Here is a 17,846-nt window from a genome sequence, read left to right on the forward strand (position 1 = left end):
AAATCATGTAATATTTACACCCCAGTAACACCGATCTGACTTTGAAATCATGAGACTTCCAGTAAAGTCGCATGATTTCAAAGTCAGATGGTGTTCCATCTTTAGGTGTGACTTGCAAGACATCTGCGGCTTGTAAGACACAGATGTCTATGCAAGTCACACCTAAAGTAGTGCATGCACTACTTTAGTAGTTGGTGCGGCTGTGACCAAGTCAGAATCGCACCAATAAGACTGCTGTAATTGCGGACAATAGGGTGTGACTTGCCATGCAATTTTCAAGTCACATGGCATGGCAAACCGCATGACAAGTTGCACACGGTGTGACCTGGGTCTTATGGTTGTTATGCAACTATAAACATACTCATGTAAAATGGTGACTGACTTGGTTCTTGAATATTAACTGTTCATGTTTTGTTTTGTCTATCTGAAAAAATGTGAAAATTCAATACAGAATGTTAAAAAAGAAAATGGGTTTAACATTTTTTTTGTCCTAAATAAAAGAAAAATAATCTATATTTTAAAAAGAACTTACAGATTCTCTTTAAATCCCTTGTGCACATATACTCTTCACTGCTGTTTTTTTCTGAAACATTTTACACATAAACTGCACTGCACAGCAATATAAGCAATAATACATCAGTCAGCGATATGCTTTACAAAGGCAGCATGCAGATACTTGAATGATTAATTCTGCATGCTGAATGACATTCATACATAACGCATCTCTCTTTCATAGCAGACTACCCATCCCCCAAGAGCCAATAGGTGGAATTATCACTTTCACTTTCATATTTTTTAGAGAACTGCATCACCAGCAATACAGTATTTAACCATATATCTATCAGTGAGAGAACTTTTGAGTATATGGGGAATTAAAAGTATTAAGAAAGCAGCACATGTGCAAACAATAAGAGTTCAGATGAATGGAATTCAAATTCTTTTCAAAATAGTAATCAATAAAAATTCCTTTCTTGAGTTTATACCATGTAACAAGCAAGGTTAAAAAGAATGGCAAGTGTAACAATAAATACTGTGACCTGGGATTGCTAGCTCTCATGGTAGACGTGTTTATACAATGAGTATACTCCATGCCAGAAGTACATTTCCGGACTTTTCCTGCCCACTTTCATTTAAAGAAAAGCAAAAAGTAAAAAAAAATATATCTTCACAGGAGGTTCTTACCACAATACGACAAAACAACATTCAAGCCTCCTGGCTTTCAGGATGAAGTCACGTGAGCTGTGACGCAACGCGTAGGTGACGTCATTTCTGGCACGGATGCCATCTTTGGACTCCCATAGGAACCCATGCAAGTACACCCATACATGAGGTTCTAAGGCTTTACACAAGATGATCTACAATGTGAGTGTTCCTATTACTCTTTTGTTTACTGCATAATAAATGGTGTTATACTATGGAGTTTTTTCTCTTTGTGGATTACTTGGGAGCTGGTTATTCTGAATAAGAGCCATTTAAGAAAGGGGAAATCGTGTTGGTCCTTGATCTGGAAGACCTATGCTGGTTTCTGCTGATGTAAAAGTCTCTAGAGGATACGTTTTGACTTAGGAGGATCCAGGAGTGATCCAGAAGGCCTTTAGGCCCTTTTAGGGTCACTGTAAGGAGGTGAGGAGCTAATCTAGCTGTGTGTGGAGCCGTCACCAGAGCATACAACGCACAAGATTCACCTGCATGTTTTCATATTTATTATTGTGGACACTGGTGTCACTTATTATCATACATATGTGTGTATACCATCATATATATATATTTATTATTATATATTGTTTGTGTGATTCATTATATTCACTTATTTTGATGTTTAATACTGGTATAGTGGTTCCTACTGTTATTTATTTGAGTATATTGACACGGAGCACCATTATGTCACTGTTTTAGTAGGTCATATTTCCTAGTCTTGGAGGCACATTACAACTTTCTCACTATATATTTATATTGTGTTGTGTTGCACTTTATACATTTACCTTTGTGGAAAGGTTTTCACTGTTTGTTTGTCATATATTATTGTATGTTGAGATTTTTAGGGTTAGTTTGGTAGAGAGCGCTACACCCATTACTTTCATTTTAGAAAAAGTAGAACATCATCTGCAAATAGTCATAATTTATGGTGAGAGCCACCTAATTCAAGTCCCCAGACATCTGCATTAGCTCCGATTAGGAGGGCTAGCGGTTCTATGGCCAATGCAAAGAGTAAGGGGGAAAGAGGGCAGCCCTGTCTTGTGCCACGGGAGATTGGGAAATGAGCAGACCTGTGTCCTAGGTATCTAACTCTGGCCGAGGGCTCTCGATATAGTGAGAAAATCCAGGTTAAAAAGTGAGGGCCAAAGCCCCAATGGCGCAGAATGTAGTGCAGATATGGCCATGATACTGTATCAAATGCCTTCCAGATGTCCAAGGACAGGAAACAGGAAGGAATGTTGCAGGATTTAGTAATATGTGCCAAGAGGGTTGCGCGTCTGATGTTATCTCCGGCTTGTCGAGTTTGAATAAAGCCCACTTGGCCATTATGGATTAGAGAACCTATACACAAGTTAAGGCGTGTGGAAAGGATTTTGGCTAGTAGCTTGATGTCAATGTTGAGGAGAGAGATCAGCCTGTAGTTAGACCACTGCGTGTCATCTGAGTTGGGTTTTGGGATCATTGAGATGTTAGCTTGGACAGTTTCTAGGTTGAAGGTATGGCCCGATAGTATGGCGTTAAAAGCATTAGTAAGGATGGGTGATAGAAAGTGGGCACATTTTTTGTAATATGTGGCAGAAAAACCATCAGGTCCTGGGCGTTTACAAGGCTTTAAATTTTAATAGTGTTTAAAGTTTCGGTTGGGGTGATGGGTTGTTCTAACGATGATAGATGGTGTTCAGAAAGTGTCGGGAAGGAGATGGAGGCCAGGAGGGTGTCAGCCTGGGTGGGGTCAAAGGGTGTGGAGTGAGAGTAAAGTCGTGAAAGATGTTTGTGAAAGATTTGCAGGATGCGTTCCGGATTATTCGTGAGGGTGCCAGAGGAAAGGTGTGTAATCGAATAGGTCTAGTAATCTGATCAAGCCTACGAAGCAAAAGAGCAAGGAAAGTATTGGGTTTATTTGCTTTTGTATACTATTTGTGCCTAGATCTGCGAAGTGAAAGCTCCGCCTGGTCCGTGAGAAAAAGATCAAGAGCTGATCGAGCTCACTCTAGAGCTTCACGATTGGCTGGTGTGGAGGTTGCTTGGAAGACTTGATGGGATTGGTTGTAGGTTCGTTCAAGAGAGAGACATTGCTGTCTTCTCGCTTTGTTTAAAAAGGACGCTTTGCTAATACAGAAGCCTCGTAGAACTGGTTTATGTGCTTCCCAGAGCAGGAGAGGAGAAATTTCAGGTGTTTGGTTTAGAGAAAAGTAGTCTTTAAGAGCGGCTTCGATTTCTGCGCAGTGGGTTGGGTTTGCTAGTAGGTTGTCATTAATGATCCAAGTAGGATCAGTAGGGGATGGGGCTAGGGAGGCCATGGAAGTAAATACGGCGCTATGGTCTGACCAAGGGATTGGAAGTATTTCAGAGGTCAGAAGCCGGGAGGAGGAGCTGGCAGTTATAAGAATGTGATCTATCCTAGAGAAGGTCTTATGGGGGTGAGAGTAGAAAGTGTATTGGCGTTTAGTTGGGTTAAGTTCCCTCCAGGCGTCTATCATGGAATGACACTGCAGTACGGCTTGAAGGGTTTGCTTGGAGGTAGGAAGGGGGGAAAGTTGAGGAGATTTGTCAAGGAAAAGATATAAAGTGCAGTTTGAGTCTCCGCAAAGAGAGTACCTCGCTTGTGGTGATCTATTAACGATAACAGGTGGGAAAGGAATGGTAAGGGGCCTTGGTTTGGGGCATAATATGTAGAGATGGTGACGTCCACATCTAAGAGTTGTCCTATTAGCAGGAGATAGCGACCCTCTGGGTCTTTGATTTCATTACATAGTGTAAAGGGTGTTGTGCGGTGGAAGGCGATTAGTACCCCTCTGCATTTGGTTGTGACTGAGGCCGTGTAGACCTGCGGGTAACGGGGGCCAAAGAACTTGGGTGTAGAGTTGGGAGTGTAGTGTGTTTCTTGCAGGCAAACCACATGGGCCTTAAGTGATTCAAAAGCGCAGAAGGCTTTGTTGTGTTTCTGCGGTGTGTTGAGGCTCTGAACGTTTAGGGTGAGAATATTTAACAAGCCCATAGGGAGAGTGTGTGGTGTATTGCGTAATAAAGAATTGCCTGCTGGGAGAGGGTCTGGTAGTCACTATGTGAGTTAGTCTGATTGTATAGGAGGTTGGGTGAGGTCATGGAGTCATATGAAGGGGAGGGTGGAGGAATATAATTAGGGGAAGGTATCAGGAAAAGGGTGTAAGGGGCCATTCTAGGCCTAAGGAGTGGTCCCCGGGGGCACCCAGAATCAGGGTGGACCGGGGAGCAGTAATAGCCCAGGTGCTATTAAATAGACAATAGCAACTCCCCTCTGCAACCCAATGGTGGGGCGCGGATTACAACGTGGAACGATATAGAGAAGATTAGCTGGCCCCTGCGCAAGGTTGACATGCTAAACACATGAAGCGGTCCACAGTTTAAAAAACCATTGGGTCACAGAGGGGAGGTGAGGAGGCAATCTTGCCATTTGAGGATTTGAGTGTGTAGACACATTCACAGTTTCTTTCACCACCCGATGCTGCATGGAGTTTGAAGCACAAGTTTACGGACATTGTTTTTGATTGATGCTGCATTTGATCATGTTTGTTCACTTAGTCACTATATACTCCTCTCATTTTAGGGGTTCATCTTGATTTAATCATTCATTTTGTCACATGTTTTTTCAGTCATTGTTATATGCACTAATATTGAGCACTAAGATTTAGCCACGTGATACACATTTTATATTGTTTTTTGTGTCACGTTTTTCATCATTCTTGGCATTCATTTGTTTAGGGGTTGTGGGGTCATTAGAGCGCTGCACTATTTTTGTTTGCATTATTTGATCACTGTTAAGGTATCAGAGTGTCAGCTGCTGGTGTGGGTAGGTTGCTTCCATAAGCGCAGGAGGACTGTTTATCAATCTTGGAGGAAGCCTTTGCCAGTGCTTTCTTAATAGTTTTATTCTGCGGCGGGGTCTGGTGGCGGGGTGCTCCCCTAACCATCTCTACTTTGCCAGGGGGGGTTGCCACTGTAATCAGGGCTCCCCCTTTTTGCCCTGTGACACTATGTGGGCTCAGACCTGAGGACGGTGGGCGGGTCTCTACTCAGCCCGTGGTGGAGATGGAGCTACAGCTCCCTGTCACTGTCCCCGCTGGCCGCCGATCGAGCCGGAACAGGTTTGGGTGGGGTTGCCTAGGTACAGGTATCTCCCGATACCTCTCTAGCAGTTGCGCTGGCCGGGATCCGCGGACGGACTGCTGTGTCACCCGACTGGGAGACGGAGCTCTATTGCGGCATGTCCGTCCCGCCGGCCGCGCTTGCGCACTCCTTAATCCTGTCTTGCTTAAAAGAACAACACACACCTGTGCCATTAGTGGGCCTTTTTTTCTCCAAAACCTAGCCCAGACTGCCTCATCACACAGTGGCATGAGTAGCACATAAAATATATGTAAAAGTATGTATGTTTTGTTTTTTCTTACATTGAGCTATTTATATCTGTTTTTATGCCCCAAATAGCCTGCTTTTGTGGATTTTATATTTGGCTTTTAATATTTCATATTATGTATTTTTCTCATCAGATGTAGACTGCAATACTTTAGGGTGGACATGGTTTGATGTTTGACGTTAAATGGTTCTAATGACCCATGTTAGTGGTTGGTGCAATGACAGTATTGTTTTCCCTTTTGTGGGGCCATAATAAAATGGTGTCGGTCTGTGCAGCCTACAATAAAATGGAGTATGTTTTGGCTATAGTTGGTTTTATCCTTTTGACCACGATAAAATAGACATGTAGAGTACAGCAAAATGGTGCATATTAAGTCACATCGCACACACACAGGCTCTTTATGGAATATGAGCAGGATATCAGGAGGAGGTGGATCCCTTTGAGCACGAAACACATCAATGAGAGGCCTACGTGCTGAAGTCACGCTGCTGAGTCTACAGTTGGATCAGTGGCCATCTTTGTAAGTCCGTCCACATTTGTTTGTTTTTCCTTTCCACGTGGATATGTTTAAAGTCTGTTTTAATTGTCATTTAGTAATAAAAATACTACACTATATACTTTATCTTGGGCTCTGTGTGGTAAGCAATTTTCCACCAGGATACGGTTTTGAAAATGATTCCGCCCAGATTCGAGAAGTGACCAGAGGACGTCTATGCCAGCAGGAGTGCCATATTAGGCTTAAGGTTTACTTTCTGCTTAGTGCATTTTGGTGGTGGTGGTTTCATGGCACAGAAGATTTGTCAGGGCTTCTGGATCCAGTTCCTATACTTAGTGGAGACTCTTGGTTTTGTTGTTTCCCCTCAGCATTATTTAGGAACTGTTATTTTTGTTGCACTAGCACTTTATTCACTTATATTAGTGTATTAATTTGATTCTGATTTTTATTCATATTTATTCTCCATATTTAAGTATTTGAAGTATTTATTGTTCATTTTTATATTGTTACATGAATTAACACTTACAGGATTATGCGCTGCACTATTTGGTTTTATATTTAATATTAAGGTTGGTTCACCTTTAAGTGCCAGCAGCTATTATTTCTAAGAGCTTACTATTTTTTCTGTATTCTGTTAGCACATAAAGGTTTGCCTTAAAGACCCATATATTTAATGTTATTCACCACACTATATCAACCTTCATTGCTCCAAACCAAAGGTAATTAAATAAAATAGCAACTCGGTCAAATAATTTAATCAATGTAATACTATTCAAAAACATTACAATTGTACTTAAGTCATTAATTCTAATTGATTAACATTTAACACCAGTGTTGCATAGTCCACTGCAGCATCAATTCAACATACTTTTTATAGCACATCTAAGTCTACAGCCTCTTGTCACATGTTCTATGCTACATCACACGTTAAAATATTGTTGCTTGCTTCCAGGAAGTTCCATTTAACTTGCTTCCATTAAGCTTTACATCAGGGCTGCAACTGCATGAACTGTGAAGCCAGTCAAAGGGTTGTCTCAAATTTAGTTAGTTTAGCTTGTTTCAAATATTTGTTTTACTGGATTGAGTTAATTGGGACTTGCTCGCACCAGGTGCATACATTATGTTCTACTTAGTTTTAATGTTTACATGCTTTCGCTTGTAATTGTAATTATTTTACATGCACTGTGCAAGCCCAACATCAACACACAATGAATGTAGAATGCAAAACATACTTTCAATGCTTTTAGGGCTCAAGTTCAGCTAAAAAAAATCCCTACAGCTTTAGTCAAGTCACTTACCTGTAATGAAGTATGTCCCATGTTGTGAAGGCAGTTGGATCCTGTAAAAATCTTCACTGCAGGATTGCCTGTCCTCTTCCCGTCTCTGAATGTCTTGCATTGCAATGGTTTACAGCTTTGGGCCTTCAGGAAGAACAGCAGTACAGATAAAGACATGCCTTCTCCCATTCCTTCCTCCTCTATTGAGAAATTCTTTCACTGATTACCCCTCTTGTAACTCAATCTGTGAATACAGGAGAGTCTGACCAGTCACAGGATTTTCTCCCCATTCACAGGCTGTGTTACAAGCAGTGCAATCAATGAAATAACTTTCTCAATAGAGAAGAAGGAGGGGCTGTTCTAAATAGATCACCTGTGCTGCTGTTCTACCTGAAGACTTAAAGCTGTTAACCACTGCAGTACCGGAGATTCAGAGATAGAAAAAGGACAGGCATCCCTGTAGTGAAGATTTCTCCAGGTTCAAGCTGTCTCCAGAATGTGGGACATCCTTCATTACAGATGAGTGATGTATCTAAAGCTGTAGCTTTTTTACAGCCAAAAATTTAATGTTTTGCAGCGTAACAATTATTAGACGTGTTGACTGCTTTCATTTTCTTTTTTTAGGCTTTTTTCCCCTCCTTATGATCTGGCTAGTAACTTACTTCCTGTATTAGGGTGCCCCCACTCTGGGTGAAGAAGTACAGGGGCATCTTTGGATAGCAGCATTTACAGTCTGGGGAAAGGGAGTGTTAGATGTACTAGCAGATTTATATATACCAACAAATTGAAGCCAAACTCCAGCTCACACTGCAGTTACAGTTAAAAGTTTTTTTATTTTCTGTAAATAACTATATATATATTGTGACAGGATGAACGGCGAGGTGATAGAGGGACGCTATGTGTCACCTCGCATATGCTCATACCTGACCGTTTAGGTGGAGTCCACTCCGGGTTTTCGGGGCCACAGTTAAGCAGGTGGGTCCGGACCAGAGTTTGGGCTCCACTGATGACCACCAACAGGTGGTATAAATAAGGCAGGGCTGGAGCAAGGAGTTGCTTGTGGCCTGGGACTCAGAGAGGTATTCTGAGAGAGCTGTGTGTATGGACTATAGCTACAAGAAAAGGTTTGCTGTTATTTTGTTTTGGTGACAGGGAGAAGCCCTTCACCTCTGAGAGAGGAATCATCTTCTGTTTAGTTAGTGCCTGGATGGCAAGGGTTTATTTTGATGTTTTGTTTATTTTGATATTTCTTGCAAACCTTTTTAATAAAACTGACAACCAGTCAGATTTTGACGAAAGCCTGCTGTGCGGTCTACCTTTGTCCCAGGGAAGGAGATCCCCCACCTGAGCTAACCCCCACATATGGTGGATTTGGCGGGCACTTCCTGAGCAAGTGGGAAGATGGAGGAAATAATAAGAGCCTTGCTGCAGGCCAATGCAGCACAATGGGAGACAAATCGCCAGTTTGCGGAGGCCCAAGAAGCAGACCGAGAGCTCCTTAAGCAGGTGGCCCAACACCTATTAGAATTAAAGAAGGAATCTGCAGATCCACTGCCAGTGGAGCAGAAAATGGCGCGGGCCAGCTATGTTTTGCAGAAGATGACACCTGCGGATGATGTGGAGGCCTACCTCTCAACTTTTGAAAGGGTTGCTGTTCGGGAAGGATGGAAAAAGGAGCAATGGGCAGGACTGCTTGCACCATTTTTGACAGGTGAATCCCAAAAAGCCTATTATGACCTGGAACCAGGGGATGCCCAGGACTATGAAAAACTGAAGGCTGAGGTCCTTGCACGCCTGGGTGTCACCATTGCAGTCCGGGCTCAGTGGGTTCATCAGTGGCATTACAGGGCTGACAAACCACCCGGATCTCAGATGTTCGATTTGATACATCTCTCCAAAAAGTGGCTCCAGCCAGAGGTATTGTCAGGCCCTCAGATTGTGGAGCGTGTGGTCATGGACCAATATTTACATGCGCTCCCTGCCACTTTGAGGAAGTGGGTTGGTCGTGGAGACCCTAAATCTGCAAACGAGCTGGTGGACCTGGTGGAGAGATATGCAGCCGCTGAGGACTTTTTTCATTCACCTGGGCCGTACCCCAATGTCACTCGGGGTGGAAAACTATCCGGAAGATCCGGTAAGACTGTTCCATGGGCCAAAGGCTCAGGGAAAAATGATAAGACTATTGTGTCAGATAATGAGACTGTAGGCTTAGGACCTAGAGACTGGCCAAATAGGTCAGGAAGGTCCCCGAAGCCGTTTAGAGGTCTAAGTACTGAACATATACAATGTTATCGTTGCCATGCGTTAGGTCATATTGCTGCAAACTGTCCTTTAAATGATGAACCTATGCAATGTGAAAATGCTTATTTAGGAAAACGCATGTCTCTTTTAGCACAGGTGGTATGTACTGCAGCATGTCAGAAATGCATGGAAAAGCAAACGTGTGTGATTGCCATTGATGAAAAGCCAGTAACTGCTCTGCTAGACTCGGGTAGTGTTGTGACCTTAGTTAAGAGTGATTTGGTAAACCCTGCCAGCTTACACCCTAGCACGATTGGGGTTATTTGTATTCATGGTGATACACGTAATTACCAGACTGCTCTGGTGGAGATTGGCACTCCCTGGGGCCCTGTGACCCATTCTGTGGGGGTGGTGCCCTCTCTGCTTCATGAAGCCATAGTGGGGAGAGATTTTCCCCATTTCTGGAAGTTATGGGATAAGGAGGGGAGTCAGGAGGACTGAGCTCCCCCTGCTGGGGAAATGCCGAAAACTCCTGAACTCACTCCTGACCCCTTTGACGGCAAGGTGGAAGGGGAAACTGTTGGTGTGTCCGAGGAAGGTGTAGATCTTTTCCCTTTCTCTGTAATGGCGGGGGAGCAGGAGGAGTTGGATCCAACCCCAGACATTGAGGATATAGAACAAGAGATGATCGCTGGCTCTAGTGAGAGTGGACAGAATGTGGTGCCTGACCTAGAGGTCAGAAAAGAGGATTTTTGTACGGAACAACTGAAAGATTCCACACTTAATAGAGCCCGTGAAAACATTAAAATAATTGATGGGGAACCAGTTGAAAATGATGGAGCGGTGTCTTTTCCCTACATGGCTCTTAACAATAACTTGCTGTATCAAGTGGTAAAGCAAGCTGAGGAGGTGGTAGAACAGTTAGTGGTCCCCAAACCCTTTCGCCGGATGGTACTGGATTTAGCCCATGGGCATATAATGGGTGGACACCTGGGTGTAGAGAAAACAAAGGAGAGAATAACCCAGAGATTCTTCTGGCCAGGCTTACATGGAGACGTCAAAGCGCATTGTGAGTCATGCCCGGAATGTCAATATTCTGTGCCCTCACCCCATTTTCGCAGTCCGCTAGTACCTCTACCCATAATTGAAGTACCGTTTGAAAGAGTGGGCATGGACCTAGTGGGTCCAGTAGTAAAGTCTGCCCGGGGCCATCAGCACATACTGGTTATACTTGACTATGCCACCCGGTATCCTGAAGCCATCCCCTTGCGTAATACCTCCTCTAAAAATATCGCCAAAGAGCTTGTCCGGGTGTTTAGTCATGTAGGTATTCCAAAGGAGATATTAACAGATCAGGGCACGCCATTTATGTCTAGAGTTATGAAAGAGTTTTGCAAATTGTTCAAAATCTCCCATCTCCGTACCTCGGTCTACCACCCCCAAACCGATGGGCTTGTGGAGAGGTTTAACAAGACCCTTAAGAATATGTTAAAAAAGGTGGTGGACAAAGATGGGAGAAATTGGGATTTTTTGCTACCATATCTCATGTTTGCTATACGGGAAGTACCTCAGGCATCTACAGGATATTCACCTTTTGAACTACTGTATGGTAGACATCCCAGGGGATTGCTAGATGTTGCAAAAGAAACCTGGGAGACAGAGTCCACGCCCTATAGAAGTGTCATCGAGCATATCTCACAGATGCAGGATAGAATCGCAGCTGTCATGCCACTTGTTCGGGAACACATGGAGCAAGCCCAGGAGGTCCAGAGAAGGGTTTATAACCGGGGTGCCAGGATCCGTACCTTCAACCCTGGGGATAGAGTGCTGGTGCTAGTCCCCACCGTGGAAAGTAAATTCCTCGCAAAGTGGCAAGGTCCCTTTGAAATTAGGGACAAAGTGGGGGAAGTAAATTATAAAGTTTACCAGCCAGGAAAAAGGAAACCCGAACAAATCTATCATGTGAATCTCTTAAAACCTTGGAAAGACAGGGAAAGTTTGTTGGCAGTACCAAGCCCCCAAAAGGATGTGGTTCCCGTGGCCCCTCAGGTACCTATAATGGAAACCTTGTCAGTAGCCCAACAAGATGATGTTAAGGAGTTTGTGAGGAAAAATGGAGATTTCTTCTCCCACCTACCTGGACTGACGACTGTCATACAGCATGACATAGTTAAGCAGCTCGGGGGCCGCGTAAATGTCAAGCCCTATAGAATTCCCGAGGCCAGGTGGGAAGCGGTGGCAAAGGAAATAAAGGACATGTTAGAGTTGGGAGTGATTGAGGAATCTCACAGTGAGTGGTCGTGTCCCATAGTGTTGGTCCCAAAACCAGATGGAACCATTCGTTTCTGTAATGATTTCAGGAAACTGAACAGTGTGTCTAAGTTTGATGCGTACCCGATGCCTCGGGTGGATGAGCTCATTGACAGGTTGGGAACGGCTCGGTACATAACCACCTTAGATATGACCAAAGGCTATTGGCAGATTCCTTTAACGGAAGCTGCAAAAGAAAAGACAGCATTCTCCACCCCCGAGGGGTCCTTTCAGTATAAGCGGATGCCGTTTGGTTTGCATGGGGCTCTTGCATCATTCCAAAGGATGATGGACAAGACTAGAGATGAGCGAAGTATTCAAAAATTCGATTCGACTGATTCGGCGAATTCGTGGAAAAATTTTGATTCGAGTCGAATATATTCGCTGTGAATTTAACTTAAAAAAGGGTGTTTCTAGGCTTCAGAGAGACTTAATATTAGTGCAGAACACTGTACCTTTAATTTAAATGCCCTTGGAGTCTGCTGGGGAAGAGAAATAATACTGTCAGTCAGTATGACATGCAGATGAGTGCCGTCGATCTTAGAATCACCGCACACTTCACTCATTTGGGCAGTCACGGGGCCAAAACCAGAGTGTGGAGCCACAGTGTGGCGGTGGAGGCAGCAGCAATGGGAGGCCATACAGCACCCTATGACAAAAATGGAAACCACCAGCAGTGTGAGGAGACCTGAAAGTGGCACATGGCAGAGTGTGGCGATAGAGACAGCAGCAATGGGAGGCCGTACAGGGACCCATGACACACTCTGGACCTGGCAGCAGCATGAGGAGGCGGTACAGGGGCCCATGACAGATTACGGGCCTGGCAGCAGCATGAGGAGTCGGTACGGGGGCCCATGGCAGATTACGTGCCTGGCAGCAGCAATGGGAGGCCGTACAGGGACCCATGACACACTCTGGACCTGGCAGCAGCATGGGGAGGCGGTACAGGGGCCCATGACAGATTACGGGCCTGGCAGCAGCATGAGGAGTCGGTACGGGGGCCCATGACACACTCTGGACCTGGCAGCAGCATGAGGAGGCGGTACGGGGCGCATGACAGATTACGAGCCTGGCAGCAGCAACTTGGACAGGAGGACGTTCAGCTTCTGCACCGTCGGGTGCGTGCTCGCAAACTGTTGTCTCTTGGAAACGGATTCCAAGAAAGACTGCTGACGGAATCCGTGAAGAGGAGTAGCAGGAGAAGGAGCATCTGAACGAGCGGAATATGCCAACAAGCGACAACAGGGGCCCATGACAGATTAAGGGCCTGGCAGCAGCATGAGGAGTCGGTACGGGGGCCCATGGCAGATTAGGGGCCTGGCAGCAGCTATGGGAGGCCCGTAATCTGCCAGCACCCTATGACAAAAAATGGAACACACCAGCAGTGTGAGGAGACCTGAAAGTGGCACATGGCAGAGTGTGGCGATGGAGACAGCAGCAATGGGAGGCCGTACAGGGACCCATGAGAGACTCTGGACCTGGCAGCAGCATGAGGAGGTGGTATAGGGGCCCATGGCAGATTAGGGGCCTGGCAGCAGCTACGGGAGGCCCGTAATCTGCCAGCACCCTATGACAAAAAATGGAACACACCAGCAGTGTGTGGAGACCTGAAAGTGGCACATGGCAGAGTGTGGCGATGGAGACAGCAGCAATGGGAGGCCGTACAGGGACCCATGAGAGACTCTGGACCTGGCAGCAGCATGAGGAGGCGGTATAGGGGCCCATGGCAGATTAGGGGCCTGGCAGCAGCTATGGGAGGCCCGTAATCTGCCAGCACCCTATGACAAAAAATGGAACACACCAGCAGTGTGAGGAGACCTGAAAGTGGCACATGGCAGAGTGTGGCGATGGAGACAGCAGCAATGGGAGGCCGTACAGGGACCCATGAGAGACTCTGGACTTGGCAGCAGCATGAGGAGGCGGTATAGGGGCCCATGGCAGATTAGGGGCCTGGCAGCAGCTATGGGAGGCCCGTAATCTGCCAGCACCCTATGACAAAAAATGGAACACACCAGCAGTGTGAGGAGACCTGAAAGTGGCACATGTTTGGGGCATGATTCATGGCGGATTTAGTCAGTTGTGTCAGGAACTGGTGGTTTGAAATCCAGACTAATCCACGCCTGATTCATTTTCACAAACGTGAGTCTCTCCACACTTTGGGTGGACAGTCGTGTCCTCCGCGGAGTTGCAATACCTCCTGCCGCACTAAACACGCGCTCCGATGCCACGCTACTGGCCGGGCATGACAGCCTTTCAAGGGCAAATTCAGCTAGTTGGGGCCAAAGGTCAAGTTTCGTTGCCCAGTAGTCAAGGGGATTGTCTACCTCGGTTGGCAGGGTGCTGTCCAAGTAGGCCTAAGCCTGTTGTTTGAGGTCCTGCTCCAGGTCCACCTGATGCTGCTGCTGCTGCTGCTGCGGCTGGTTAGTAGTTTCCTCACTGCGCTGGTGAAGAAAGCTACTCATCATCGACTGCAGACTGAGGCAGCCGCTGCTGGTGGAGCTGCCACTGCTCCTACCACCCCACCCCTCCCCTGCTGCCATGGCAGCGGAACGCGAGCGCACAGGGCCCACAGTGTCTGAGGATGGACGTTGGCGCAGACAGGCAGAGACCAGCTGACTACATAGGTGGTTTTTATAGTACGTTATTTTGGCCTCCCTCTCAGCAGGTGTGAAAAAGGCCACCATTTTTGAACGGTAGCGAGGGTCCAACAAGGTGGACAGCCAAAAGTCATCCCTCTGTCTGATGGTTATTATTCGGCTGTCGCTACGCAAGCAACCGAGCATGCTATGGACCATTTGTGCCAAGGAATGCGAGGGACTCCCTGCCTCCATCTCCACAGCATACTGCCACGGTGCGTCTGGGTCCTCTGTCTCCTCTTCCTCCTCCTCTACCAGATGCTCCTGCTCCTCCACTCCTGTCCGCTGAGTGGAAAAACCACCCATTTCACTCAATAATTCCTGAGCACCAATGTCCTCCTCTACCTCCTCCTCTTCTTCCTGTCCTGCCCCCACAGGGGTCATGTGGCGTTGAGATCTGTGCGCCACGTCTACCGCACCCTGACCAGCCATTGTTAACAGCATTTGTTCCAGGACGTGCAACAGAGGAATGACGTCGTTCATCCCATAGTCCTGCCGACTCACGAATAGCGTGGCCTCCTCAAAGGGCCTGAGCAAGCGCAGGTGTCACGCATGAGCTGCCAATGGCTGACATCTAAGTTACACAGGGAGTACCTTTATCCGCTTTTAAAATCAGGAAATCTGTGATGGCCTTTTGCTGTTCGTAAAGGCGGTCTAACATATGTAGGGTTGAATTCCACCTTGTTGCAACATCACAGCATGAGGAGTCGGTATAGGGGCCCATGGCAGATTAGGGGCCTGGCAGCAGCTATGGGAGGCCTGTAATCTGCCAGCACCCTATGTCAAAAAATTCAACACACCAGCAGTGTGAGGAGACCTGAAAGTGGCACATGGCAGAGTGTGGCGATGGAGACAGCAGCAATGGGAGGCCGTACAGGGACCCATGACAGACTCTGGACTTGGCAGCAGCATGAGGAGGCAGTATATAGGGGCCTATGGCAGATTAGGGGCCTGGCAGCAGCTATAGGAGGCCCGTAATCTGCCAGCACCCTATGTCAAAAAATTCAACACACCAGCAGTGTGTGAGGAGACCTGAAAGTGGCACATGGCAGAGTGTGGCGATGGAGACAGCAGCAATGGGAGGCCGTACAGGGACCCATGACAGACTCTGGACTTGGCAGCAGCATGAGGAGGCGGTATATAGGGGCCTATGGCAGATTAGGGGCCTGGCAGCAGCTATAGGAGGCCCGTAATCTGCCAGCACCCTATGTCAAAAAATTCAACACACCAGCAGTGTGAGGAGACCTGAAAGTGGCACATGGCAGAGTGTGGCGATGGAGACAGCAGCAATGGGAGGCCGTACAGGGACCCATGACAGACTCTGGACTTGGCAGCAGCATGAGGAGGCGGTATATAGGGGCCCATGGCAGATTAGGGGCCTGGCAGCAGCTATGGGAGGCCCGTAATCTGCCAGCACCCTATGTCAAAAAATTCAACACACCAGCAGTGTGTGAGGAGACCTGAAAGTGGCACATGGCAGAGTGTGGCGATGGAGACAGCACCAATGGGAGGCCGTACATGGACCCATGACAGACTCTGGACTTGGCAGCAGCATGAGGAGGCGGTATATAGGGGCCCATGGCAGATTAGGGGCCTGGCAGCAGCTATGGGAGGCCCGTAATCTGCCAGCACCCTATGTCAAAAAATTCAACACACCAGCAGTGTGTGAGGAGACCTGAAAGTGGCACATGGCAGAGTGTGGCGATGGAGACAGCAGCAATGGGAGGCCGTACAGGGACCCATGACAGACTCTGGACTTGGCAGCAGCATGAGGAGGCGGTATATAGGGGCCTATGGCAGATTAGGGGCCTGGCAGCAGCTATAGGAGGCCCGTAATCTGCCAGCACCCTATGTCAAAAAATTCAACACACCAGCAGTGTGAAGAGACCATAATGTGGCACATGGCAGAGTGTGGCGATGGAGACAGCAGCAATGGGAGGCCATACAGGGACCCATGAGAGACTCTGGACCTGGCAGCAGCATGAGGAGGCGGTATATAGGGGCCTATGGCAGATTAGGGGCCTGGCAGCAGCTATAGGAGGCCCGTAATCTGCCAGCACCCTATGTCAAAAAATTCAACACACCAGCAGTGTGAGGAGACCTGAAAGTGGCACATGGCAGAGTGTGGCGATGGAGACAGCAGCAATGGGAGGCCGTACAGGGACCCATGACAGACTCTGGACTTGGCAGCAGCATGAGGAGGCGGTATATAGGGGCCTATGGCAGATTAGGGGCCTGGCAGCAGCTATAGGAGGCCCGTAATCTGCCAGCACCCTATGTCAAAAAATTCAACACACCAGCAGTGTGAGGAGACCTGAAAGTGGCACATGGCAGAGTGTGGCGATGGAGACAGCAGCAATGGGAGGCCGTACAGGGAACCATGACAGACTCTGGACTTGGCAGCAGCATGAGGAGGCGGTATATAGGGGCCCATGGCAGATTAGGGGCCTGGCAGCAGCTATGGGAGGCCCGTAATCTGCCAGCACCCTATGACAAAAAATGGAACACACCAGCAGTGTGTGAGGAGACCTGAAAGTGGCACATGTTTGAGGCATGATTCATGGCGGATTTAGTCAGTTGTGTCAGGAACTTGTGGTTTGAAATCCAGACTAATCCACGCCTGATTCATTTTCACAAACGTGAGTCTCTCCACACTTTGGGTGGACAGTCGTGTCCTCCGCGGAGTTACAATACCTCCTGCCGCACTAAACACGCGCTCCGATGCCACGCTACTGGCCGGGCATGACAGCCTTTCAAGGGCAAATTCAGCTAGTTGGGGCCAAAGGTCAAGTTTCGTTGCCCAGTAGTCAAGGGGATTGTCTACCTCGGTTGGCAGGGTGCTGTCCAAGTAGGCCCAAGCCTGTTGTTTGAGGTCCTGCTCCAGGTCCACCTGATGCTGCTGCTGCTGCTGCTGCTGCTGCTGTGGCTGGTTAGTAGTTTCCTCACTGCGCTGGTGAAGAAAGCTACTCATCATCGACTGCAGACTGAGGCAGCCGCTGCTGGTGGAGCTGCCACTGCTCCTACCACCCCACCCCTCCCCTGCTGCCATGGCAGCGGAACGCGAGCGCACAGGGCCCACAGTGTCTGAGGATGGATGTTGACGCACAAAGGCAGAGACCAACTGACTACATAGGTGGTTTTTATAGTACGTTATTTTGGCCTCCCTCTCAGCAGGTGTGAAAAAGGCCACCATTTTTGAACGGTAGCGAGGGTCCAACAAGGTGGACAGCCAAAAGTCATCCCTCTGTCTGATGGTTATTATTCGGCTGTCGCTACGCAAGCAACCGAGCATGCTA

The 17,846-nt window shown here is 47.2% G+C and overlaps 1 non-coding gene across 1 annotated transcript; it reads left to right on the forward strand.

Moving 5' to 3' along the window:
• Positions 1 to 4,476: 4,476 nt before the first annotated feature.
• On the forward strand, positions 4,477 to 4,583 carry LOC149467920 (U6 spliceosomal RNA). The gene has a single exon (XR_016311818.1). It is a non-coding gene; the product is annotated as a U6 spliceosomal RNA (small nuclear RNA).
• The last annotated feature ends 13,263 nt before the right edge of the window (positions 4,584 to 17,846 follow it).

Source organism: Staurois parvus, unplaced genomic scaffold (genome assembly GCF_062004578.1).
Source record: "Staurois parvus isolate SC_StPar_1 unplaced genomic scaffold, SC_StPar_1.0 ptg000097l, whole genome shotgun sequence".
NCBI lineage: Eukaryota > Metazoa > Chordata > Amphibia > Anura > Ranidae > Staurois > Staurois parvus.